We start from the raw sequence: 26786 nt of genomic DNA, 5'->3' as shown, positions 1-26786 counted from the left end.
GAGCTTTGAAGAGGTAAAAACGAAAATTGTTGATTTAAGATTTGTTTTAGGAAACAGGGATAAGAATAATTTGGTAATTCACAAGGAAAAATTTTCCTGTAGTTGGCTGTATATCATGTAATACAAAAAATAGTAAAATTCTTTATAAAAGGTAGGTATATTTAAAATCCCTAAAAAGGGCTACATCACAATCACATAACTAGTTTTCGACTGGTTTACCAGTCATCATCAGTGCTTACGTGAAGTTTACATGCTAACCACCGAGATATAATTTACAAAAATATTAGGGTCAAAGCCCTGTAAAAGTAATCCGTTAAGGAAACATCGATTAAAAATACTGACTTAAGCGTGGATGTTTGAAATATTTGCTATTATGCCCCAGGTAACATTTGAGCTGTGATTCGACTTGTTCACATGGTGGAAGTGTAGCAGCAAGTGAACAGCAGTAGTCTTTAAAATTATATACAACATTATTTTTGAACCAAGTTTCACTTAAAAGAACAATATCAACATCTTCTTTAGTAAGAAAATTAAGTAGGCTGTTTTTATTTAAAACAGCTGATCTAGCGTTCCATTGCATAATTTTAAGTTTAGTGTTTAAAGCCATAAATTTAAGTACCTTTAAAAATATCCTCGAGAACAGTATGCAAACCCTTAGCTAACAAATTATTATCCAGTATTTTTGCATCCTCAACTGATTTGACATTTTTTATAAATTCAGAAAAAAAATTGACTAACGAAATAACTATCTTGTTTTTATTACCATCTATTGAACTATGAGGTTTATTGGGATAAGGTGGTAGAGGCTGTAACGGGCCAAATCTAAACGGAAAGGTGGTAGAATCTGTAGGGGATTGCGGGACAGGACTAGTTACTTTCCTTTTTTATGTGCATTATGTTCAGTATTAACCCTACTAGGTCCAGGATGAGTAAAGTTTGTTGGTTTTTTCATATACGGTCTTGGAAAGGTAGGATAAGATGACGTAATGTCATCAGATACGTTAGGTAGTTTTGGAAAATTTTCTTCAAGATTTGACAACATCGACAATTTATTGTTACTAACAAATCCGGAAAAAGATGATTCATTATTCCTTTTTGCTTCTAGAAAGGAGATTTTTTGGTCTAACATAATGTTTTTAATTTTTTTTGTTCCTCATACACGGGACAACTTTTGGAGATCGAGATATGATCTTCACTTTTACAATGTATACAAAAGGTTTTTTTAGTGTCGCATATGTGACCCTCATTTTTAATTTCTGCACATCGTATACAAAATTCTTGTGTGCCCTTGCACTGCTTAGAAATGTGGCCAAATTTAAGACACCGGTAGCACTGAATTACCCTGCCTACAAATCTTTCTACCGGCAAATACACAAAATTAACTACGACATGAGTTGGCAAAACATTTCCTTCAAATGTAACTATAATATTTCGTCTGTGGACGTATTCTGTTTTACCGTCTTTATCTACCCTTCTATGCATTCTTTTAATGTCGGTAATTTTAGCAGAAGAGTCTATATGTTTTTTCAAATAATCAGTATCATACCTCGTATCTACATCGTGAATTATTCCCTTGATTTTCAAGAGATGATTAGGGATATATGCTTTTAAATTTTCATCCTTTAACTTATTATGTGTTACTAGATGATTTTCATCCAAAATAGGTTTTAAAATGACTTTTACTCTATTTTTTCCTATAGATTTAACTTCTTTTAGATTTTTAATTTTAAGTTTTTTATAAAGAATTTCCCCCACCACCATTGGGTGTAAACGATAAATGTTCTGATTATTTAAATTCTCGATATATACGCAACAGCTATGGAAATCATAATTATTAGAAGAAATGTTATAAAGTTTTACTTCCCTTGTTTTCTCAGTGTTATCACCGGAACTCGCACCAATTTCCATGTCCTGGCCTGGAGAACTTGTCGCAACACTTAAATCGCACATTTGCGTCTTATTGTTATTTTCCTCCCCCATTAGGTGAGGTAAATCACTTAATTTTTACAACAATTCCAAATATTTAACCGATATATTTATACAAAATTTAATTTATAAATATAAATAATGATTTTTAATCACCGCAAAAACTTATCGGCTAATGAGGTTTTAAAGATCGTCTGTTCACTATGCTTGTCTGTATTAGAATGAAATAAATTTTGATAACGACGAAAACTCATTTACGCTGATGTTCATATAGACAAGGCGAAAACGGCGGGTTCTTTGGAGAAAATATTCCCGTGAAATTTTTTTGCATAATCACGTTCGTGAGATGTTCCAGAAAGAGATTCAAGAAGTCGGCCACGCGAAAAGTGGTCCAAATTTTTTTAGCAATTTTTGAAGTTATACTTCTTTAGTCGCAATTGAGAGTAAAATTTCATAATACTACGCGCATGTGCACACAGACAGTATGGCCTTTAGTTGCTAAATCTTTCTAGCTATGCACAAGTATATCAGTGCAAGAAAAGGTGTGAAAAGAATATATTAGTGTTTTTAGTAAATATATTTATTATAATTTTTGTGTCTTTGGATTTGTCTTCCTCAGGAGTAAGATAGGTATTATTAAAACATTTTATTGTATATTTATTATACATCACCTTGTTTGTTTGCTACCGTGAATTGTCATTAGGTACGTTCGAACGGATACAGACACAGTCTTCGTAGCGTATTTGGTATAGCATTCGGCCAGAGATCGAGAGGTATTGAGTTCGAATTCACTGCAATCCTATACTTTTTTTTTATTTTTTTGAAAGCGGTAAGCACAAAATTAGTTTGGTGTTTAAAAAAAATTACTGTTTAAAAAAACTGTTTAAAGTATATTTATTTTTAAAAAATCGTATAATAGAAGTATAACTTCTAACGTGCGTTCAAAGTACACACACATTGGTTTTTTAATCAAATTACAAAAATCAATATTTTCGGCTTGGACAAATTTTTTTTACCATTTTGGACCATTCTGGTTTAGGTTTACGTTTACGTGGGTTACGTTTTTTGGACCATCGTTTTCGAGGTAAAAGCATTTTAAAATTGAAAAAAAAAAACGAAAAATGGCGATTTTCAAGGCTTAATAACTCGGTTAAAAGTAATTACTATGAAAGTCAGAAAGTGACTAAATCAAATTTTAAAGCACCTCCTACAAGATCCTGAAGAAATTTTTGTCATTATTTGATTACTAAGTTGTTATTTTTAAGTAATAATAATGAGCGCCATGCACGTTTTAGGCGGCCGTCCATGATGAGTGCGAAAGAGATGCCATTCAGGCAGTCGAATGGCCTATCTCACTCGCACTCACATTTGCAGCCGCGTCAATACGATCTTACCGCTCATTATTAATAAATAAAAATAACCCCTTAGTAATAAATTAGTGACACAAATTTCTTTAGAATCATGTAGGGGAGGCTTTAAATTTGATTTAATCACTTTCTGACTTTCATAATATTGATTTTTAACTGACTTATTAAGTCTTAAAAATGGCCATTTTCGCGTTTTTCAAATTTTAAATTGCTTATAACTCGAACACGATCAACTTTGGAGAAAAATTACAAGAGACCTTTTTTGTACGGAATGATCCGAGAAATCTAAAAAAAATTGTCCAAGCCGAATATATTGATTTTTGAAATTTGATTAAAAAAATTGTTAAAAAAATTGGACCACTTTTCTCGTGGGCGACTTTTTGCACCTTATTCTGGGGTTTCTCACGAATGTGATTATGCAAAAAAATTTCATGGAAATATTTTTTCCAACGAACCTGCCGTTTTTGCCTTGTCTAATAATTTTGGCTGATTTAGGTGTCTAAAATATTTACAAGAAGCAATCACTTCCAATAGAAACGAAAGTCACTATTTTTACTTTTACCTAAATGTTCAAAACTAAACTAAATCACCAAAAGGTCATTTTGTCATAAACACTTGTCATTATAGGTGGCTTCAATAGTTACAGCCGTGTATGGGATACACACATGACGACACAAATGGAGAAGCCGTCTTTATCTCAGCTGAATATGTCGTTTATTCAAGCCAGTAACTAACCCTTAGCATATAACAGTAAAAGATGGCCAAGTGGATAAAATCTAGACCTCCTCTTTATGAGTAAAAACATTTTTCCTCCTCTTTTGCCCTTTAATTCGTCCAACTTTGAACATAGACTTCCCCCAGCTTCCTCCATTAGCTTCTGTTTTATGCTTTCCGTTTCCAGTGTATTCCTTCTATCTTTCTAATGTCATCTCCCCATCTCATTTGGGGTCGTCCTCTTGCACTGTCTCCTGTCCATGGTCTCCATTGTTGTATCGTGGTATTCCACCTATTGCCCGTTTGTCTGGTGTTATGACCTGCGAAACTCAATTTTAGCCTGGCTATGTTGTCCTGTCTCTTTGACTTTTGTTTTATTTCTGATGCAGTTGTTTTGCTTTTTGTCGATTAACTTTACTCCCAACATTGCTCTATCCATGGCTCTTTGTGTCTTCATTATTTTATACATATTTGCTTTGGTCAAGGTCCATGTTTGACATGCGTATGTTAAAATTGGGAGTACACACTGCTCAAAGGGTGACAATAGGGCCCATGTAAGTAACAAATCGGTATGTACACCCACCCCAAATACACAACCCGAATGTGTTATAACGCCGCTAGACGAAACAGTCCAAAATGTAAGACCTATCCTGGAGCAATAATAATCATTTGTGAAAGCTATTAAAGTCCGACGCTCTTATAGGGCATAAGGACAACGAGAAGAAGAAGAAGAAAGCTATTAAAACGTGATCCCAGGCAACTATCCCTCGAGAATCTACAAGGGTTAACCCAAGAAAATACTACTCGAAAATACCACTGGAGCACAGAATTCGAATGATCAGATGTTATGTGTTTTCTGTTTTATGGCTGTGAAAGTTAGACAATGGACTATGAAACCGAAATGAGAATAGATGTCTTTGAGGTGTATGCATACTGACCGATGCTGAGAATTCCATGGGTACAAGAGGTTTCTAATAATGCGGTACTTCGGCGCATCAACAAACAAAAAGAATTACTAAGAATAATCCAAGAATGAAAAATAAAATACTTGGGCCATGTGCTGAGAGGGGAAAGATATGAACTACTTTAAATCATATTGGAAGGTATAGTACAGGGAAAAAGATCAGGAGAAAGACGCCAGAATTCATGGCTGAAGAACCTGAGAAGATGGTTTGACCGCTCATCCGCAGTAATTTTTCATGCAGCACTTTCCAAAGCTACAGTTGCCATTTGGATCGCAAACCTTCGAAACAAGACGGCGCAATAAGAAGAAGAAGAAAAGCTACATCAGACGCTGATGTTTGATAGTGAGTGGTGATAACATCCGTATCACGTAGTGTTGTACGTTGACAGGTAGGGTGGTTAAGGTTAGTCGTTTTATTAGTGAAAAGAAATTTATCTTTTTGTTAAATCTGTTCGTGCTGTTTTACTAAAAATACGAAAATATGTGGAAAACATAATAACGACTTTACCTTATCGACAATAAGGATACGAGAAGTGCAGGGTAAATAATTGAAGATGGAGTTAGAAAAAAAATGTGTATGTCTTAGTATTCACTTTATTATGCTCAAAAAATTACGGGATCTGGATTTCAACGCATATTTTTTTATAATTCTCGTATCAAAGTTGCGCGTGAAGTTAGGCATTATCGATTTTGGGGGCGACCCGTTTTAGATGTAGGTACCCTAATTTGTAACCTATAATAAGTACTTTACTGAAAACGGGCATTCCTTTAAAATCGGTAACCTCTATACAACAACGCATACTTGCTATGTTTATATTAACTAACATAGATTAACTACGTGCAAAAAAGGAACATTTTATTTTATATACATACATTTCGTTTCCATTATCATAATTGCATATACATAATATACATATATTTTCATAATCATATTTTCACATAATCAAATAGATTACATAATAATCAAAGAAAGATATCGGAATGGTATTACAGCAGTCAAAACACAACCTGGAGCAGATATATCATCTAATCATAATCTATTAGAAGCTCACATTGAAAATTAAAATAAAAAGAATAGAAAAAACAGCAAAAGAAGAAAGAACTGATATAAGTGCACTGAGAAATCCAGAAATCAGAAAAAATATCAAAGAAAGAATTAACGAACGTCTAAACACCATACAGATTGAAGGGGAATACAATGAAGAAAATATCAACAAAAACTGGGAAAAAATAAAGGCTGACTTAATAGAACCTTTAAAAAAGTATCCACGCAAACCCAAAGAAAAGAATAAAGATTGGATGACAGACGAAATACTAAACTTAATGAACAAAAGAAGAGTATATAAGGACAAAAATAAACCTTTACACCAGCAAACACAAAACGAAATACGGCGACAAATTCGCATATCAAACGAAAATTGGTTAAAAGAAAAATGTGATGAAAGAGAAACGCTACAACACAAACATAACAGCTTTAATGAACACAGGAAAATAAAAGAATTAACTAGAAAACCAGAATACAAACAAAATATACTAGTTGATGAAAAGGGAGACATAGTAATGGACACAGAAAACAAATTGATGGTATGGACAAACTATATAGAACAGCTGTTTAACGACAACCGAGACACAATAGATAACGAATATTTCGTTAAAGAGACTGGACCAGAAATAACAGAAAGTGAAGTAAAACACACCATTAAAGAACTGAAAACTGGGAAAGCTGTTGGACCGGACGAAATACCGACAGAAATATTGCAACTTATAGCCGACTGCAATATACATGTAATTGTCGAATTACATATTTAATATCATATACAGAACAGGTATATTACCTAAAGAAGGGCTTCTATCAACATTCGTGACTATACCGAAAAAGAAAAACGCCAGACAATGTTGCGAACACCATACCATCAGTCTAATGTGCCACATACTCAAAGTGTTTCTAAAGATTATTCATCGTAGAATATGCAAAAAGTTAGAACAAGACATTGGACAAACTCAGTTCGGATTTAGAAATGCTCAAGGAACCAGAGAAGCATTATTTGCAGTAAATGTGCTAATACAGAGATGTTTAGATGTAAACCAGGACATCTATGTCTGCTTCCTAGATTATAACAAGGCATTCGATACGGTGAAACATAACCCGTTAATAAAACTACTGAGAACAAAGAACATCGGCACACGGGATAAAAGAATAATAAATAATGTGTATTATGAACAAGAAGCTGAATATAATCAATCATAAGAATAAATAATTTAAACACCAATAAAATAAAAATCAAAAGAGGCGTTAGACAGGACTGTGTCTTGTCGCCATCACTGTTTAATGCATACTCAGAAGAAATATTCAAAAATACATTAGAAGATGAAGTAGCAGGCATAAAAATAAATGGCGTACCCATTAGTGAAATTAGATACGCCGATGACACAATACTAATAGCAACAATACTAATAACACAATTAGTGAAATTAGATACGCCGATGACACAATACTAATAGCAGAAACTATTACCGATCTACAAAGAGTTTAAGATAAGGTTGTTGCACCGAGTGAAGAATTTGGTCTGTCACTAAACATAAAGAAATCGAAATTCATGGTTATATCAAAGAAAAATATTAGAAACATAAATTTAATGTAAATAATAGGACGATAGAACGAGTTCAGAATTACAACTATTTAGGGACAAACATTAGTGAAACAAACGATTATACCAAAGAAATCCGAATTAGAATAGAAAAGGCCAGAAGTGCATTCACTAATATGAAACAAATATTATGTAGTAGAGACCTCAGCCTAAATCTTAGAAAGCAAGTAATAAAATGTTATGTATTTTCTGTTCTGTTGTATGGTGTGGAGACATGGACTCTCAATAAACAATGCCTCAATAGATTGGAAGCATTTGAGATGTGGACGTATCGAAGAATGCTGAGAATCTCCTGGACAGACAGAATAACCAATGAGGAAGTACTAAGGAGAATACAGAACAGCAGGGAGATACTGGATTCCATCAAAATAAGAAAACTTCAATACTTGGGTCATATAACACGTGGTGACAGATATGAACTCCTAAATTTAATTATACAGGGAAATATTCAAGGAAGGCGCAGCATAGGTAGGAGAAAAATGCCCTGGCTGATAAATCTCAGAGAATGGTTTGGATGCAGCTCAACTGAACTCTTTCGGGCTGTAGTATCCAAAGTGAGAATAGCAAAGATGATTGCCAACCTTCGTCGCGGAGATGGCACGTAAAGAAGAAAGAAGGTTTCCATTAAAATAAAGGGAAATTGGTCACATTGCCAAAATAAGTTTATGGCAAGCTTTAAAAATTGTAGTTTCATGTAAATATAAAATATATTCAGTTAGGATTTATCTATCCTTTACTACCAGCAAAGTTGAATTCCTGTTTGCCTATTTCCTAAATCAATTATTCTTCAATCTTCTTTATGGATTACGTCTGTCAATTATTCCGCAGCTGCATCCAATCGAAAAAACCGAAGTCGTACATATTATACATACATGATGGAAGAAGCAGAAACAGGTTGTCATTCATTGAAATTTATTATCGGTTAACGGTCACGCCTTGTCCAGACATCGTTCATCATTCAATATTAATGTTACACTTTCATTAATGCGTTTAAGTATTCCAACTGAAATGCCATCAATATTTCAGGTGGTTACTTTCAGCGATTGTTTTTATCTTCAATGACGCGATTGCTTTTTTTTATACCATTTGGAACTTGTCTCCGTCAACTTCCTTTTAATATGGTAAGTGCAGAAAGGTGTATGATGAACTTTTTTACCGGATAATAATAGTAAAATCCATGAAAAATCAGAATTTTTCTTTTATTTATAAAACTTTCTAACGATATCTTGGAATTGTTTTTTGAACCATTTTGAACCCATTTAAAATAGAGGATGGTGTAAAACTTAACGTTCAAAATGTCCTTAAATGTTTACAATAGAATTATGAGTATATTTAGGATGAAGTGTATAGTCAAATTGAAATCAACATAGCAACAAATTGTGAGAAATAATTTATAGCGCAAATATGTAGTAGAATAACTATAATTATATTGATGTTTAAAAAAATATCACAAACTAAAGGTGATACATTAAAATCAATTAGCCCTGAGAATATTTTTTAGTGGAAAGTTTTATTAACCCTTTAAACCTTGAAATTTTCTACTTTTCTTGGGAATACCTAAGGCACAATAATTTTACTTTAAAATTAACTTTATTTGACGTTTCGATTTCCTTTTCGGAAATATTGCAGACATCACAATAAGTAAATATAGGAATCGTATAATGAAGTTTATTTATTTTCACCTGCCATCCAAAAATTCAATAAAATATTAAGCAATCCATAAGAAAAAAATTTTGATGATTAGAATAATATCAATTTTCCAGCTACGGCTTAACGGCGTATCTATGTTGCATCACGAGTCAATTGCTGACAGCGAGCTAACGCAAACTCACCAGTTATGCTTTAATATCTTATGTAAGCCGTTGCCTTTGTGAACTTCTTAAATATATGACGTCTACTTCCATTATCCTTTAATGTCCTTATTTCTCCAATTATCCGGCATACACTCAGTACCGTAACACCGTTACATGCGTCAACGTAATCTTGATGCTAATTTGAAAGTTGACGATAGTGTTACACTAATAAAAAGAGACGAGGGAAAATTTCAAGTATAAGCGCCAGACTCCACTTGCGATTTTCTAGTCGCGCGATTGTTTGGTCGCGAAGATTGAACACAATTGTTTCAAATACAAGTCAATCCACGATGATTTAGTCGCAAATGGATTGACTCGTATATATAGAAAAATGTGTTCAATTTTCGCGACAAAACAATCGCGCGACTACAAATCGCAAGTGGAGTCCGGCGCTAACAGTCTGAACATAACCATATTTTATTTATGCAAATAGAAGTTAAAGCTGGTTTTCCAAAGTATTTAATATTTATACAGAGTGGGCCACGATAACAGTCCACCTCGATATTTGGCAGAATTTATTAGATTTTAAGGAAATGACGAAACAGGTCGATTTTTTATCTAATGGGGACACATTTTTAAGGTACATACATCTGTTATTTGTCAACCCCCTCCCTTCCACTTCCCCCTCCCCTTAATTTTAAATAGGGAATAGGGGTCGTGTGCTAGCTCATTTGAAAGTTTGTTCAATTCTCTATTCAGTAATATAAATATTAACATAATTATTTATAGAGGGTGTCCAAGAAAAAAATATTTTAATTAAATTAATTGACACAAAAAGAAGTATGTATGTAATTTATTTATATTCAAAATACATTATACCGCTGTCACAAAACAGAAAAAAAGTTTTTTTAATAAATAAACATTGCTTTTCGCTTAATTTCCATGTTCAAGCTGCCACCCATCTGCCTCTTGTTAGATTGAATATTGAATTTAAGCAACAAACAATGTTTTGTTGTCAAATAAACATTTTTTATGTTTTCTGTCAACAGTAGAATGTTTTTTGAGTTAAACAAATTATATACATTCTTCTTTTTGTGTCAATTAATTTAATTTAAAATAATTTTTCTTGGACATCCTGTATAAATAATTATGTCAATGTTAATATTATTGAATATTAATGTCCTTTCAAATGTACTAGCAGACAACCCCTATTCCCTATTTAAAAATAAGGGGTGGGGAAGTGAAAGGGAGAGGGTTGACAAATGACAGATGTGTGTGTCGTATAAATGTGCCACCCTTAGATCCCAAATCGACCTGTTTTTTCATTTCCTTAAAATCTAATAAATACTGCCAAATATCGAGGTGGAATGTTTTTTTGGCCCACACTGTATATTACATATTCAATTTTTATTAATTTAAATATTGCATTGTTATAGTACGGGATCCGAGTCCAGGTCGACCTTCAGACATCTGCTTTCCGGATGAAACATTTTTGAAGATATTCTTCTTTAGCGGCGAATCGATTGAGGGTAAAATTTGATTGATCCCCGCGCATGCGCACACCGACAGTATGGTATTAGTTGTTATACGGGCTCTGATTGGGTGTTGAAATTTTGAAATGATCTGTCAATATTTGTCCAATATGGAGGTTATCGGTAAACAAAAATATTGTATAATATTAGTTTTTATTGATGTGTGGACAGAAATAAAATCAAATTTATAATTATAGTGACTTTTTAAATAGTTTTGAAAAGCCGCAGGTACGTAATTCTAAATGTTTCAGTTGGAAATACCTAATAGTTTCAATACCTATCTATTTGGAAAATGTAAACAAAATAATGTAGTTACCTATTAGTAGGCAATGCTTTAATTTACATAATCTGATTACGAACAAACTTTCTACAAATCTTCATCTCATATATCGTTTTCTTACTCTATATTTTGTTGTATTTTATTTCGACAAAAATCAAACTAATAATTTTATTAAATTCATATAAATTTATGGTGTAAACGTTTAGTTTGTGTATATTCCCACATGACGTATACGAGAGTTTGGTGCAGTTTGAAATGGCGTCAACTTTCGTACGGCGCGGTAGACGTGAAGTGGGTTCAAGCCCCAAGCATGTTATTATTTTTTTTATTTTTTTTTATAGATTTTATGATTGTAAGTATATTATTATATAATTTTTGAAGATATTCTTCTTTTTTGAAAGTGGTACATAAGAAAGTTAGTTTGATTTTTAAATAAAATAAGTACAAATAACCTTTTAAGTATATTTACTTCGTTTAAATTACCTATTATATAATAGAAGAATATCTCCTTACGTGCGTACAAAGTACACACACATTCTTTTTTTTATTAAATTCATATACAGTGAGCACATAGAGGTTGGAATAAATTCATTTTTTCGTGAATGGGGGATTTTGGAAAGAAATCCCGAAACGAGTCGATTTTTATTTTTAAATTAAGACTTTTTGGCATATACAGGGTGTTCGGTAAAGAATGGGCCATAGCTTTACCTTAGATTCCTGAGGTCAAAGTTAAACTTTTATTTTATTTATTCTTGAATATTTCCTAACAGGCATGGGATAATAACACGAAATTTGGTAAACGGGGGTTTTTTGGGACGAGAAATCAAAATTCACGACCAAAAATGATGTACTACCCAGAGGGCGCTACATACGCCTTTCAGCGCTCATTTAATATGCTCAATTTTTTTTGTTACTCACTCCACTACATATTTTTATTTACCCAGTTGAGTTTAGCAAGATTAATGGAAAATGTACCTACCTAGTAGGTACCTAATGCTTTGATTTACATAATTTGATTACCAGCACAATTTCTACCAATCTTCATCTAATATCTTGTTTTCTTACTCTATGTTTTGTTGTATTTCAATTCCACAAAAATCAAACTAATTTGATTAAATTGAGAACGGTCAAACAGTAAAACGTTCAGTTGGCCTATCTTCCTACATGACTGATATGTGTAAGTGGGTAAATAAGTAGAGGCTTCGATTACAAATCTAAGCACCCTAACATGCGCGGTTCGCATGTTAGATCCCCAATGCAAGTTTTTATTTTTTTTTACTAATTTTATGATTGTAAGTATATTCGTTATATATATTTTTTTCAGAAAATGCGTATTTAGTTAAAATTTTTGCCAACAATTATTGTTCAGAAATCATATATTTGTGTCATTTATCAATGTGTTTGTGTGTGTTTTATTCTTTTATTTTTTTAATTTTTAGTATTGCTTTAATAAAAATTAGATGAAATTATCTCCCCATGTATTGAAAACCGGAGTCATGTCTACACAAAAAAAGAGAAGAAATCGGAGTGCCAGCAGAAATACTGAAGGTAGAAGAAGATATACTGCAACAAAAGATAAAAAAATATGGTAAAACGAAAAAATTTCGGAGCAATGGAACACAGCATTGAATCCCATCTAACCAATTCACAAGGCGATAAATCCAGGTGTCAAAATTACAGAGGACTCCCACTGTTAGAAGTGGTATTGGCAAAATTATAAGAACTAGACTAAAAACCTATAAATCGGAGATAATAGAAGAATACCAGGCTGGTTTTAGACAGGGAAGAGCAACAACCGATCAAATTTTTATGCTAAAATTGTTACAAAATAATAGTTATGAAGAAAGTATAGGCTTGAATATCTCTTTATTGATTTTAAACAGACTACGACTCCATCTCACGAAACACTATAAGAAGAAATGAAATCGCTATTAGGAATATCAGAGGAACTGATACGATTAGTCAAAATCATGCTTACCAAAACAGTCAATAAATTCATGATAGAAGGAAGTTTTTCAAGTTAGTTTAACGTCATTGGAGGATTAAAACAAGGAGATCCCCTGTCAAAAACTTATTTAACCTAGTACTAGAAAAGATAAATTGGGGAGCTAATATCCAGACAAGCGGGACGACTCTGAACAAAATACAACAGCGCATAAATTTTGCAGATGATTTGGTGTTCACGATCAATAACAGAACTTCGAAAACTGTTAACAGAATTTGAAGAAGAAACAGTGGCGTACTGATCATGGTTCCGCGGGTTCCGCGGATCCAGGGCCCGGGCGCCGCAGTGGCCCGCTCTAAGGCGCTTTTTGCTTCTGTTTTTTTTTTAATTTGATGGGAACATTTTGAACTACAGAACACTCCAGGAGATGTAACTGCTTAATAAGAATACCTATTAAAAAAAATTTGAAAATAAAATTTATTATATTATGAGAAACACAGGAACGCTTTTATAAGGTTTGCCTGCTTACCGAAGACCTTGTTTCAACACTTGTTTAAAGACTAACCGCCGATGTCTGTTTCGGCAAAATTGTTCTATTCAATGCAAGTTTTATACGGTTGGTCATAAAAATAATCCCAATAAAATAGACCTGATGCTCGTGTTTATAGCAACCTTCAGTCTGTACTTTTAGGTTCTTTAATAACTGAAAGTAAATCCTAAATATAGACAATAGTGGTAAGAGTAATAAGGATAAATATAGACAATAATGTCTTTTTAAAAAAATTTCGTCGTTTGATAAAAGATATCAACCCCACCGTTATCCAAGGTTTTTTTATATTACTTTATTTAATTAACTATTTAGATGGGAAATAAGCCACAATAAATTGAAAAAAATAATTTTATTAACGTTTAGACGCCCAAATCGCGTGTTGTCAAAATACAAAATATTGCTAAATTAAACAGTATTTAATTGAACGTATGTTTTTCACCCCGAAGAAGAGGTGAAATTCACCCTCAAGTCAAAAGCGCACATCGGCACAATCTCACTTTTTTGTTTGACATGTTAGCTGTTAGCTATACGTATATCAAGTTTCATCTCAATCCGAGCGGTTCTTTAAACTTTACAGCAAAAACCGTGAGTAAATGGACTATAAATTAGATTAAGCTTTTATAAATATATGATATATTTTATGATATAATGATGATTTAGTTTATTAAAACTTTTGATATACAATGTGTTTTAATTGGGCGGACGGACCCGCATCCTAACTGGAACCAGGGCCCGCTGATCTATCAGTACGCCACTGAGAAGAAACTAGAAAATATGGCCTGATTAAACAAAAAACAATAAGTTGAAATAAGAAGAATTTATAATACTCTTTTTTGGTTTTTATTAAAGTTAAATTTAAATTGTCTAGATAAAAAAAGGTGCAACTATAGTATGCGCTCTACCTCGAGGGTGCGATCTATCTGAAGGATTTGCACAAAATAATGAAATGCTAGAACACTTTTGTAGAAAAAATATTCATTTACAAGTAATAAACATTAGAGCCAAACAAAGACTTAATTAATAAATAAATAAAAACTTTTGTGAATCTACCAGGCCATTTTATTTGAAAAGAGATGTTGATGTTTACGCATATCCTGGAAAAAGATAACGGTGTTGTTGCTTTTCATTATTCTGTGAAAATCCCTTTGAGGAAAGATTATGGTAATTAGCAGCTTATGTATCGACAGTATCGACAAAAACAGTCTTTTCAAAATGAATAAGACGCATAAATCAGAAGAATATTATTATTTTACTTTTACAAATTAATACATTGTCAAATCAATTTACTATTTTAGTTTGGGCTAAGCCACAAGATTAGCTTATTCCCATTTAGAATAACAAATTGATATGACAATATAAATTATTATTAAGTATTAGGTTAAAAAAAAACAATAAAAATAAAGAAAACATAGATTAGTTGTCGGAACATTTTATTCGCACTATCTACTTTCACTGTAATTCAATATAATTTTAGGAGCTTAGTTGTCGACATTAATATCGATATCAAACAACTGATAGCAGATGCATTATTTATTTCACAATATATACAGGGTGCGCCAAACCTCTGGTCTTCTTTGATTACGGCTAAACTATGAGATATACAAAAAAATGTTTATAACAAAACTAATGTGTATCAAAGAGGTCTATAATTTAAAATTATTTTCAATTATACAGGGTGAGTCAGAACGACGGTATGAACCAAAGTTTTATTTTTTTAAATGGAACACCTTGTATATTAAATCATTTTTGAATATATTATTTAAAAATATGAAAAATTTGTATAAGGTCTTATAGGCCTAAAGTTAATAATTTTCAAAATATTTACATTTTTATTGAGAAAAATGGTAATATTTATAGGGCTGTGGATTATGTTTCCAAGGAAATAAAAATTTAGTTGATAGGTCAAAGTTTTTAAAATATAGTGTTATTTTTAAATAATTTAATATTTTTTACTTTTAGCCATAAAATATACAGTGTGATCACTATTTGCAAATACAAAATTTTCTCATTTTTTTTAAATGGGACACCCTGTATATTAGCTTTGCGTTTTGTAGTAAATATTACAGCCTTTCTTTTGATATAAGGTTGTATGTACCTAGCTTGCTTCGTTTTGTAGATATTTTAAAAAAACTATAGATTTTACGTGTTTGCGGATTTTTTATTTAAAAATTTTTTTGCAAAAAAAATTATTATAATCTGGTTTTAGAAACATACACTAAAATATAAAATATGAAAATAAAAACGTAATTAAAGATTAAAATAAATCGTATGCTAGTACAGTTCAATTGAATTTAATAACTTTAAATTATTTTACAAAAAATATTTTACCATATTAATGAATGCATAAATTAGTTACTAAATTAAATAAACAACCAAATTTTAAATCAACCGTAGTAATTTTTCTACTACAGCAACTTTCCTGTACCAAATTAATTGTTAGTTAAATTGTATTTAGTTAAATTTTTAATTTACCTTTTAAATTTACTTACATACATCTTGAGAATATAAAAATTATTTTAAAGTATGCTTTGAAACAAATGAATGTTAAATGTATCATCCAAATTATTTATTAATATAAATAGTATTTACTGGTGTCACAAAAACTGGTAATACTTTTGTAGTTGAAATTTTTGTAACAATTTTTTATATTTTAAATTTTAATTTTTTAACCGAAAAACTTTTGGATATGAAATTTGTTTTGGGCGAAACCATTAGAAATTATTACCAGCTTTTGTGACACGAGTAGGTACATAGATACTATTTACTTCTTAATATACTTCCATAACGTTCATTTGTTTCAAAGCATACTTTATACGTTCTCAAGATGTAGGTAAATTAAAAAGTTATTAACTGATCTTACTCGTAAATACAATATAACTAACAATTAATTTGGTACAGGAAAGTTGCTGCGGTAGAAGAATTACTACGATTGATTTAAAATTTGGTTGTTTATTTAATTTAGTAACTAATTTATGTATTCATTAATAAGGTAAAATATTTTTTGTAAAATAATTTAAAGTTATTAAATTCAATTGAATTGTACTAGCATACGATTTATTTTAATCTTTAATTACGTTTTTATTTTCATATTTTATATTTTAGTGTATGTTTCTAAAACCAGATTATAATTATTTTTTTTGCAAAAAAATTTTTAAATAAAAAATCCGCAAAAACGTAAAATCTATAGTTTTTTTAAATATCTACAAAACGAAACATGATAGGTACATACAACCTTATACCAAAAGAAAGGTTGTAATATTTACTACCAAACGCAAAACTAATATACAGGATGTCCCATTTAAAAAAATGAGAAAATTTTGTATTTGCAAATAGTGATCACACTGTATATTTTATGGCTAAAAGTAAAAAATATTAAATTATTTAAAAATAACACTATATTTTAAAAACTTTGACATATCACCTAAATTTTTATTTCCTTGGAAACATAATCCACAACCCTATAAATATTACCATTTTTCTCAATAAAAATGTAAATATTTTGAAAATTATTAACTTTAGGCCTATAAGACCTTATACAAATTTTTCATATTTTTAAATAATATATTCAAAAATGATTTAATATACAAGGTGTTCCATTTAAAAAAATAAAACTTTGGTTCATACCGTCGTTCTGACTCACCCTGTATAATTGAAAATAATTTTGAATTATAGACCTCTTTGATACACATTAGTTTTGTTATAAACATTTTTTTGTATATCTCATAGTTTAGCCGTAATCAAAGAAGACCAGAGGTTTGGCGCACCCTGTATAGGTACCTACCTAACAATACTATGGCATTCCAACAATGATTATGAGTTTTTAAAATTCATTTAAAATGGATATAACACATTTGTAAATATCTCTTTGATGTTCACATCAAAGAGATGTTTACATTGTTAGTTACACGTTTAGACTTTATTATTGGATTTCCGCCATCATAAAAGTCGTTTAGATAATCCACAAAAACATTATCTGACTGCCAGATTTCCTTCTATAACACAAAGATTTAGACTTTAGGTATAAATACAAATAGGGTCCGCCGGGCCCGTGTTGCCCCTTTACGTGACAAAATTCTTTCAACGCAATAATTTCAAAGATAATAATGAATATTTTAAATAGCTCATGACTATGTTGAAGGAAACATTCTTCTAAACAAACTCAGTGATGCATAAAATTCAATAACATTTTTTATCAGTTTATGATAAAAGAATTGGCGTCTCGGGCCCATTGGACCCTTTTTGCCCGGATTAGGGTTAAAATAAATAGTTGTTTGGTGGTTATAAATATCCGCCTAACTCAGTGGAAGTCATAACAACAAATAAGAATTAAGAATATAATTCTCATTACAATAAATTGCGGCTTAATGCCACATAAACACAATATTTAACTTATACATGGGAAATAGAAAACTAATTCAGAACCTTATCTATTTTACCTAGATTTGGATATAGTACTTATATCCAATATCATATCGAGTAACATATGGCCAAAGTTTCAATTCTACCCACAACCCCATTTTTCCAGTGTAATTCCAATGCTAATTTCAAAGGCCTACACCAAAACCTTTAGGGAGCCAAGAGCGAAGAGGAATAGTTTGAACTCAAGCAATATAACGCTTCCAGAGATGTACTTCTGGAATACAAATGCGGAAAGTTTCTGTTTGGTAACGCGTCGAGAAGAGATCTCTTTCCAAGCTGAAAGAAATTCTTCCATCCACTATCGAAACGTTCTGATTTTACACACCTCGCAGGGGAAAGTTTCAAGAGCGACAATTGTCTGTCTCTTTCTGATTTTGAATGCCCTTCTTGCCAAATTACTTCGTTTAATAGACCAGTTAAAGTTCGAGTTTCAAATGTAGTTGGACGATTTTACAGAAGTTACTTTAAAATAGTTAAATAGATGTTAAATAGCAAAATTACTTTTATGAGCCTATATTTAAGAGTAATATGGATTAGTTAGTGATTTGGATAAAATAAAAAGTTTTTTCTTTTATATTGTTTGATATTTTCATTAATAGTTAACTTGGTAATACATATTACATTCAGTATTATGTTTATATGGGATTGAGCCACAATTATTGGTCTCTGACTCCGAAAATTGTTCTCAAAAAAGGAATTATTAAAAAAAATTCTGGAAATATTTTTACAAATGACCTAGATCTTATGTACCACAGCAATATGTGGCTAAAAAAATTGTTTGAAAGTTATATTATTGCCCTAGGGATATCAAATTTTGACTGTTTCTGTATGTTGTTTTGTGCTTTTCTTAATTTTTGTCCATGGTTGTGTTGTAACACGCAAATTTCAGCTAGATGGATAACGAAAACAGAATTGAGAGAAGATGTTAATATGCCAGAAAGGGATGAAATTGTGCTACAGTTAAATAAACGAAGGCTCAGATTCGGAAGAGATGCAGGGGCAGTTCTTTTATGGGGTTGTTACATTTTCTCATTAGCGTAGAAAAAGATGGTAAAGAAATAACAATAGAAATACTTAATGAGATATGGGGCGCCATCACCTACCAAGAATTTGGAAGATAAAATAAATAAAAGACAAAAAAAAATAACTCAAGTAAGAAATTATTAAAAAAAACATAGTTTTATAATAATATAAAAAAAATTATTACAAAAATATAAATATAATATATAACTAACCTTATTCTTAGTTGATTCTTACTTAATTGATAGAAATAAGATAATAATTAATAACCAAAATATTTTTGCAAGTGAATCTTTACTAAAAAAACAAAGAAAAAATAATATCGACCTCAGTCAGATGTTACAATTAAGAGTGTCCAATTCCAATAATGTCCAATAACTCTTTAGGGTATTTAGCATTATTATTAGCACTTAATCTTTAACTGCTTACAACAAGAATCCTAGGTAGTGTACTTAATATACACTAAATATACACTTTTTTGCCTAAAAGCGGCATTTGGGCAACTGGCAAGCCACGAAAGGGGAACAGTTTTTAACACTACACACTCATTTCTTATTATTTTCACTAAAAATCTGTTAAAAACTCCACTTGAGCCTAACTTTGACTCATCAAAGAGAAACAACTGAACTTCATTTAATTTACACTCTTCAGTACCGCCGTAGCGGCCCGAGGCTTTAAACTTGTTACTTCGACTGCCGAATTAAACTTCTCTTCGAACTGAATTCAGCTGTCCTAACTAAAAATGAGAAACTGCTGTATCTTGAGAACCACAGTACCTCCCGTTTTCCCATGGCCCCCACATTCCATTGCGGGCCCTGTAACCAGGATCAGGCTCGGGCCCCCCTATGTTCGCGTGCTATGCTATGTTTCAACAATTTACATGGTAATTTTTTAGTTTACAAATTTTATTTAAACTGATGATTATTGATATTAAGGAATAATTAAGGCTATTATTTTAATCTAAAAACCAAACTTTATTGACAAAATTGTTGCAAACATAAAGTAAATCATTTATATTTTACTGAAAGTACAGTACATTTCCATTTTGAGATTGATTTCCCTTACTGACCAAGAATAAAATTCAAGTTGACAAAATACTAAGAATGAGATTATAAGAAAGTTAGGAGCTAAACAATTAAAATGTTTTTTAAGTGTTTAATACACTGACAAGAAAACGCTTACTTTGATGTTTGATAGTCTATTTAATCATAGATTTCCTAGCTTTCTTTTCACTAAAATCATTTATAACATCAGAAAAGTCAACAGTTTTGGCCAATTCATTCTCAATTGCCAACATTGCCAGATGGTTCAGACGAGTTTGGCCAGTTGTGCTTCGTTGCCAAGTTTTAAGTGAATTAGACAACCTACTAAAAGACCTTTCAGCCGTTGAAACTGTCACTGGGATTGTACAGAAAAGTCGTATAGCTGTGCACAGGTTCAAGAAAATGGGCTGGAGGTTTTTCTCATATATTGAGTTTAGAAGCTTCAATGGGTCCTTTTCTGACTGGAACACTGTTACAAATACATTCTTCATATGAAGAGTTTCTTCAAATAGGGCTTCTGGATCAGCAAAGTCTGAAGGGTAATATGCAACGAGATTGGCAGTTTTAAGTTTCAGTTCCTCGTTGTCTAGATCCATGAAACCTAACACTGGAGCAAACAGGTTACAAATTTCTTCACAGCTTGCAAATCTGGTTTTCAAATCAGTCATGATGAAATCCAAAACAGGAAAGACCACAGAAGATTTGAAGTCCTGTGAAGCTTGTTGCTGAAGTTGCTCGGGCGTATTTTCAACACTAGATTTTCTTTTGAGAGAGAATTCTGGTATAATGCCAACTGCACCGGCGACGTGTTTTGCTTCGTTAAGAATGGTTTCCCATGAATCTCTTAGGGTCTGCAATTCAGTTAACAAATCTTTAATCAGTTGAGTTTCTGTGTTTAAGGAAATTCCTTTTCTTTGTATGATCTCATTTCTTTGATCAATGGAGGCCAAGATTTTGTGCCAAAACAATGATGTCAAGAGGCCTTTAAAAGATCCAAAGTACCTCTTCAGCGCGAAAACTGTGTTTCTGGCAGCTGGAGTCAAAGTAGGCAAATGATTTTCTTCCAGGAGCAGGTCCAAAACCTTGAGGATCGAAGGATAATGTTTGACAATTGGTCGTACAGCTTGAATTCTTTCACTCCAACGAGTCTCGCAAAAGGCTTTGTAAAGACAAAGGGACGTGTTGCTTTAATAATTCCCAACGACCAGGGCTGCTGGAGAACAAAGAATAGAAACTATCAATGTTACCAAAAAATGTCACTACGTCGTGGTTCAGTTTTGCAGCATTGACACCAACTCTGTTGAGCGAGTGTGCTCCACAGGGAGAGAATATAGCAGACTGTTTTTTTTCAAGTATTCTTGATTGTACACCTTTAGTGTGTCCCCGCATGTTAGAGCCGTTGTCATATCCCTGAGCTCGACAGTCAGAAAGTGGTACTCCAATATTGTCTAAAGCGGACAGAATTTCATCAGTTATAACCTCACCTGTTTTCCCGCTAAAGTTCAGGAATTCAATAAATCTTTCACATACTTCGAATGTATTTTTTTCTTCATTTTGAAAAACATACCGTAGAATTAGTACATTCTGCTCCTGATGGGAAATGTCAGGGGTGGCATCAGCAATAATCCCATAGAATACAGACTCTTCTCGTTGGTGCAAAATAGTATTCAGTAGTTTTTTACCACAGAGAGAAATAAATTCATTCTGCGAGTACCATGAGAGATAGTGAGCTTGACCTATCATACTTTTTTTATTCAACTGGTTTTCTTTTACTTTGGCTAAATGTTCACGAGTTACTTCGTCATATTTTCCTATTAATTCCAATACTCCTAAAAAGTTTCCATTGTGAACATCACCGATCTGGGTATTTTCCCCTTGGAAAGCTAAACCTCTACTACTCAAGAATATTGTTGTGTCCAAAATTCGTTGAAGAATAGCTTTCCATCTTGTTATACTTCAATGTCAAACTTTGTAATAATTATATAGGCCTATTTGAGTTTTTAATCTATGATCCCCTGTAAATATTCTGCAATTAAAAAAAACAGGGCTAGGCCTGGGCCCCCCAGGAGCCCGGGCCCTGTGACCAGAGTTGCACCAGCCCCACCCTTGTGGGGGCCATGCGTTTTCCACTATATAATACTCTATACCAAATTAAAAAAATCAAATATTCATCTCCTTTACTCACAACCAATAAAAGAATCGAAGTATGTCCTAAAGTCAAGCCTGAAAAACTGACCATATTAACTTTTGAACCAATAGAATAATAAGTTTTCAATTTAAAAATCTTTTAGTAATATTTAAATATTTTTTAAATATTATTAATAATGCTATTAGGATCGAAAACTTCATCTTTCAATAGAATAATGTTAAAGAAATTCGTTCAGTGTCCAATCTTTCACATGAAAACTGACGACCGAATCCATAGTTTTTACTGGGAACTATTGACAATCTCGAACGAAATCCAAACAAACTCAATTCCAAAATAAACATGTTAACGATTATTTCATTCATAGGAGATTCTGATCAATAGAAAGCTACAGAAATCTAAATTAAACTGATAATTTTTGATAATTTCCCGTCGTCAAGTATATTACATCAGATGCCCTTCGTTGCTATGAAAAAATACATTCAGTGACATTAATAAAAATTAATGTTTTAAAAATTATAAAAGTGATGACTTTCAACCGTAAAATATTTATAACTGTGTGTTTAATTGTACTAATTTGTACTTACATAGATAAATTACAAGAAAATTTTGTTCGCATTGCTCGCATTTGGCTCGTGAAATTAAAACTGTCAAAGTGTCACTCGGGAAAAATTCAATAATTTCAGAGCTCTTGCGCAATTACTACTGATAATTACCCTCCTAAATACTCAATTTTTCTTTGATAATACGCCGCCTATCTCAGTACTATAAACAAATCTCCATTTGCGCTCCGTATTCTAAGTGAAAAATAAGATTGTTTTGCCTTCGCATTGCAACTGAATAAAAATGGAATTTTTATTTTAAATCTCCATTTAATTCTCCATTCTGTTAGCACTCCCCAAGTTCCACACGCTGTTTTTATTTAAATAATTGTTAAATAAATGGCGAAAGATATTTTCTGAAACACCAACTGATATGAATAAACTGTTGAGTGTCAAAGTTACCCAATACGTCTTCATACTTTGCAATAGGATTAAGTAACGTTATTATTAAAGCTGGTGAACCATACATTTTTATTTATGAAGAGTTGCCTCAGTTCACGTGAACTTAACGTCACAGAACACTTATTTCACTTTTCAGTGCGCGGTCGCCACTACCTTCTGAGTGCGTCAAATAGAAGTTGGCGTTTCGATTTACACTGATTACGATGTGAGTTACAGAATGCCAATCCAAAGAATAGACATAATAAGGATAGACAAGGCATACTGAGCAAAATAGCGTAACGCGCGAGGGGTCGATCAGTGGTCTATCTATCTCGTTTTACAAAGCGATTCCGCGCATGTGACCACTCAAAGCACAGCCTCCTACAGTTACAAGGCATGAAGTAGAAATTTGGCAACGTCAATGGGTAGTCCTATTCGAATGTGGCCAGCTGATTGCAGTGCATTGAGAGCTATGTATAAATTATATTTTTTTACTTAATATTAAGTGTTTTTATGTGTCTAGGCAGTTATTTAAGTTATATTATTGGACTAATATTATATATATTATTGATGTTGTAATTGTACTACAATGTAAGGGCTTATAATATGTAGCTACGGATTATGTAAACTTTACAAAAATAACGTATTTGTGAACAAAGCGCAAAATATATTTATCTTGTTGCATAAAAAATCTTAAGCAATATATTTTAAATAATTTTACTAAAAATGAAAATAATAGTAAACATGCAAAAAAAGCAGATAAACGTAAAAATAAAGAAATAAAAGGAACTGTTGAAACTGTACCCAAAAAAGAAAATTATCAACGTTAACAAAATAATAGTCATTTTTAGTCAAGTACAATTTAAGCGGTGTTCAGACTGATTGTTATCTCTCAATATGTTTCAAATCAGTATCGTTAACTTTGTAAAAATACGGACTTGATCTCAATACGAAAAAAACAAAGTACATGGTAGTCAGTAAGCGCGAAATATTAAATGCACAGCTTTTGGTTAACCAACAACTAATTGACAGGGTCGACAGCTACACATACCTTGGTACTTGGTACCAACATAAACAGCCAGTGGGACCACTCAAGTGAAATAAAACAACGCATAGGAAAAGCGAGATCAGCGTTCATAATGATGAAGTCTCTTTTCAGAAGCCACGATTTACCTCTTGCTACCAAAATCTCTATCATCAGATGCTATGTATTTTCTGCGTTATTATACGGAGTAGAGGCCTGGACAATTTCCGAGGCTTCTTTGAGAAAACTCGAGGCATTCGAGATGTGGTGTTACAGGCGCATTTTGAGAATTTCGTGGGTGGATCGTGTGACTAATGTTGAGGTTCTACGTAGAATAGGCAAGGAATGCGAGATTATTAACACAATCAAAGAGCGCAAACTAGAATATCTTGGCCATATTATGAGAAATGAACAGAGATATGGCTTGTTGCAACTCATTCTTCAGGGCAAGATATTTGGAAAGAGAGGACCAGGGAGAAGAAGAATATCTTGGCTTCAAAACCTGAGAAAGTGGTTTAATACATCGACAACCGGACTGTTTATAATAGCAGCAAGCAAAGTTAGGATAGCCATGATGATCGCCAACATCCGGAACGGATAGGCACCTTAAGAAGAAGAAGAACTTTGTAAAATTTACTAGGTATTTTTATTGACAGTAATTGTAAATGGTCCTTGCATACTGATTCCCTAGAAAGAAACTAGCCACAGTAACTAGCCTTCCTTAAGAAATTTGCTTTGCAATAAGATCTGTTTCAAAGGATATAAATTTATCATCTGTAAAAATGGCATATTTATCATTGTTTAAGTATCATCTTCGATATAGGCATAATTTTTGGAGTTCTAGTACAGCTGCCCAATTTGATACTACTTTTAAATTACAAAAAAGAGCAATTCGATATCTATTTGATAGACTTTCCTCTTTATATATTTTAGAAACTGTTTGTTGGATCCACAAGCAACTAAACATTTTTCCTGAAAGACCTGATCATGGCTACTCTTTTTAATTTTACTAATTTAAGATTGTTTTGTTCTGTTAGTTTATATTTTTATATTATTTCACTTTTTTGTTAGCTTTGTCCATAAAATTGTACAATTTTCAGTGACAATAGTGATTACAGTGTTAATTTAAGTTAGAATATAAGCCCTCCGTTTGTTGGTTTGTTACTGTAATAATAATAAAATTAATAACACATATAAGTTGTGGACTCAGCTATCGAATTTTATCGAAAAGTATCGAATTAAAAGTGTTTTTTATACTTTAAACAATATTGTAATTCATAATGCTTGATTTACGACTCCCTGTATTCGTTTTTTATTGCTGGTATACTGAGTACATACCCGTATTTTCTCTTAATCTGCTAGGTACTACACATTGTTAATTATTAAAACACTAGATTTTAAAAATTAAAAATATTGACTATTCCTATAAATTTCTAACATTTGTATGAAAAATAAATATTATTACTAGCAAGTTTAACTTATTTATTTCATATATACAGAGATTCATGCATTTTATTTAAAATATTTCGTTATGAAACGGACCACCAAATTCTCCTTCGTAGGACTACCTAAATCATATGTTGCGACGTTGCCTTTTTTACTTCATGGCTTGTAACTGTAGGAGGCTGTGCTCAAAGTGAATATTGACGTCCAATGACGTCCTTGAAATTGCCCTTACGCCTCGATGCACAGAGCGGCCCATACCTTGCCTAATCTATTAGTATTATATCGATGATCCAAACACGAAAACGACGCGATAGATATCCAACATTTCAATTTAGGGTAATTAATTACGATTCGAATTGGTCATTTCTATTCGATTTGTTAAAAGTTACACAATAGGGCTGATTATATATGGACAGACATTAATAAACCCAAACATTAACAACGGCACATAAAAAATAATAACATAAAATACATCTACATAACGTGATTTGACAGAACGTTATACAATAATGAAGTAACTACTATTTCTTACAAAATCAAGAGATTAAAAATGTAATATTTAGTCATGTGGTGAGACCGCTCCCGTCTGAAAAAATTTCTGATTCGGTTTCTTTGTGGATTCCTATTCAAAAATGTCCCCTTTAAATAAATCTGAAGGGTGCCGGGCGGAATTTATGGTCAGAAATTGTTTAAACATTTTTTTTAAACAAATACAAAAGATCACGGTTTTTTGCTCTGGAACATATATTTTTAGGTTTTTTGGGACATTCTAATAAGAAAGGTATGTTGTAATTTTTCTTAAAAATTGATAGTTTTCGAGTTATAGGCGATTTAAAATATGAAAAATGCGAAAATACGCATTTTCGAGGCTTAAAAACTCACATTTAAATTAGTATTTTTGAAGTTGCCAGATACGTAAATTGAAGATTAAACATTCAGCTTTAAGCTTCTGAAGAGTGATTGCGTCTAACCTTAATTTAAACCGT

The sequence above is a fragment of the Diabrotica virgifera genome, chromosome 5 (genome assembly GCF_917563875.1).
Source record: "Diabrotica virgifera virgifera chromosome 5, PGI_DIABVI_V3a".
Taxonomy (NCBI): Eukaryota; Metazoa; Arthropoda; class Insecta; order Coleoptera; family Chrysomelidae; genus Diabrotica; species Diabrotica virgifera.
This window is presented reverse-complemented; position numbering follows the sequence as displayed.